Below are 2,898 nucleotides of genomic sequence, written 5' to 3'. Positions count from 1 at the left end.
AGACATGCTGAGATTTTCAGCAATTTCATTTGTTGCTTCCGAAACAGAAGATGGAAGTGATCCTGGACCAATCAGCTCTTCCATACTGTGGGGATGTGAGACTTACCCGTTCACCCAGATCACTTCTGTCCCACTGTGAAACCTCACAATCCTGCCCCACCCCCATCCCTGTTACTGACAATAAACTGTCCATTACGTGAACCCCCATGAGCACACAAGATCATTTTCCGTGTGAATTGTGAAACGTTCAGGCGAGTTCCCCTCGGTTTCCGTCAGAACGGTCTGAATCACTTCATTTTGGTTCAGGACCATTTGACATTGAGCAGTCACTGTCAGACCCCGTCCCCCCAACAAGTAGACATTCGCGTTCTGTGTCTCTGAGCACTCTGTTTGGTGGACGTTTGGAGTGGAACCTGACGTTTTGAAAGAGACACAATTCATCGTATATTCGGCTGCACTGATAAACTTGTCTCTGGCACTTCCAGGAAAGTGGAGACAACTTTCACTCAGAAACCGACGTGTGATCAAACACAGTCGGATCCACGTGTCAAAAACGACCCCTGCACTGGGTTGCAATCCTGCAAGTGGAGCAGAGGGCTGGATTTCTTTAAAGGAGTGAAAGGGCCCATCGTGAGGCTTGAACCTACGGCCCTGAGATTAAGCATCTCATGCTGTACCGACTAAAGTAGCTGGGCCTGGCTCACGATTAATTAGTGTGTCATTTCATACTGAGCATATTTCACCTGGCATTGCAATTTGCAAGGATCCAGTTCATTCCTCCCAATCACAAATGTCATCATCCACACTTTCCATTTCTCAGCTAGTATTCGTTCAGAACATTATTATCTATTTAGCACTTGTGTCTGGATTTAAGATTCAATATAAATATTTTCATATTTTTATCCTCATCTTTAGGTGGCCGGAATGATTCCCAATCACTCTGGCAGACGTTAAATCAATTGGGAAATTCCCTAAGGAAACGCAATCATTCCTGTTTCGGGTGTAAGGAATCCCACCTGCTGCCGAGACAGAGTCCTCACAGTCAGCACTTTCTCTATTCTTCCTGCCAACAAATTTCCCCACTTCTTATTTGCGAGACAGGAGTTTTGTTTATGAAACACTCCAAGGACAGGAACAATCTTCTGAAGCCGTTCTCAATTTAAAGTGGAATTGTTGTCCTTCTCACACGGGAAGAGCCGTTCCTGGGGAAGGAGTTTCCATGTGCTGTGTCCCCGGGCTGAGCAGGAAACCGGTGATTGAAGCTGCAGTAGCCGTTTTCTGTTGGCAGCGGGGCCTTGGAGAGATTGGGGCCACATCCAGCTGCGGACTCTGCTGAGTTCTCGTGGTTGCAGTGTCGGTACATGGTTGGTCTCAATGCTTGAACTGAAATCATTGAGGCTTGGTGCGAAGGGCAGGCTCGAACCACCAAACTTGCAGCCAAACGTGCTGACTATTTGAGACACAGAAACTGGCACCAAAGTTTCCACATATTCATCGTAAAGCAGTGCAGATGAGGGGGCTCCGACAGCGAAGGGTCCCACTGTTTTCAGAGTCAGTCTGGATAAGAGGCCTGACCGGCTGCAAACACAACAACGAAAATGGACAGGGCCTGCTAAGTTCCTCTGCCTGCAGAAGAACAGCCGCGCTCTTGGTAGCGGTGGGATTCGAACCCACGACTCGATAGAGACTGGAGCTTAAAGCCAGCGCCTTAGACCACTCGGCCACGCTACCCAACAGGCAGAGAGCGCTCAAAATTGTCATTACTAATGTTTCAGCGTCGCTTCACTTCAGCACTAACAGATCGTGCATTCAGGAACGAACGTGGTGCAATTTAGAAAGTATTTGAAAGGGTTTGCAAGGTTTGCACTGTTTGGACAATAGCACGAAGCTGAATAGGCTTCGAGATTTCCCTGGGCCTTCAGGGCTGAGGAATGGCCTTACAGAATTTTAAAAGGTCATGAGGCAGACGGTCAGAGAAAAGAGTCAGGGAGTAATTTTTACATAAATTCATACAGTTTTTGAGCTCAAGATTTCTACATGAACGAATGCAGTTTTTGAGCAAAGTACAAAAACTGCATGCAAGTACAAATTCACCCACAAAATATATGTGTGCATGTGGGTCTTTGTCTGTCTGTGTGGGTGTGTCTGTCTGGGGTGGGGGTTGTGAGTGTGAGAAAGTGTGTGTGTGTGTCTGTGTGTGTAGTGAGTGCAGAGTGTCTTAAGTCTGTGAGGGGGTGCATGTGTGAGTGTGGGAGTGTGCGTGTCTATAAAGCTGTGCGTGGGTGTCTGTGTGCGCCTCTGTATGTACCTGTGTCCGTGTGTGTGTGTGTGTGTGTGTGTAGGAATATCTGTGTGTGTGTGTGTGTGTGCGTGTGTGCGTGTGTGTGTGTGTGTAGTGCAATGGTGATCACCTGTAATGTGACATGAACCCAAGGTCCCGGTTGAGGCCCTCCCTATGGGTACCAAACTTAGCTATCAGCCTCTGCTCGGCCACATTTCTCTTCTGCCTGTCCCGAAGTCCACCTTGGAGGATGGTCACCCGAAGGTCCGAGGCTGAATGTCCTGGACCGCTAAAATGTTCCCCAACTGGGAGGGAACCCTCCTGTTGTGCGGTGCCCATTCATCTGTTGTCGTAGCCTTTGCTCGGTTTCCCCAATGTACCATGCCTCCGGGCATTCTTGCCTGCAACGTATAAGATAGACAAAGTTGGCTGAGTCACATGAGCACCTGCCAGGCAAAAGGTGGGAGGTGATCCAATGCGTAATAGTGGTATCCATGTCCACAATCAGACACGTCTTGCCGCATGAATTTATGTAAAACTCCATTATCTCACTTTTTAGATTAGAATCAATCTAAACATCATGGTATTTCCAGAGAACACAGGGGTGGATTCTGGAT

At 47.9% G+C, this 2,898-nt stretch overlaps 1 non-coding gene across 1 annotated transcript; it reads right to left on the bottom strand.

Annotated features, from left to right (window-relative positions):
• Positions 1-1,649: 1,649 nt before the first annotated feature.
• On the bottom strand, positions 1,650-1,731 carry trnal-uaa (transfer RNA leucine (anticodon UAA)). Its single transcript has one exon. It is a non-coding gene; the product is annotated as a tRNA-Leu (tRNA).
• Positions 1,732-2,898: the final 1,167 nt, after the last annotated feature.

This window comes from Chiloscyllium plagiosum, unplaced genomic scaffold (assembly GCF_037043375.1).
Source record: "Chiloscyllium plagiosum isolate Xiang-an unplaced genomic scaffold, Cpla_swu_hap1 HiC_scaffold_51, whole genome shotgun sequence".
NCBI classification, from domain to species: Eukaryota; Metazoa; Chordata; class Chondrichthyes; order Orectolobiformes; family Hemiscylliidae; genus Chiloscyllium; species Chiloscyllium plagiosum.
Note: the sequence above shows the minus strand (reverse complement) of the source record. Positions and strands in the feature narration are given on the sequence as shown.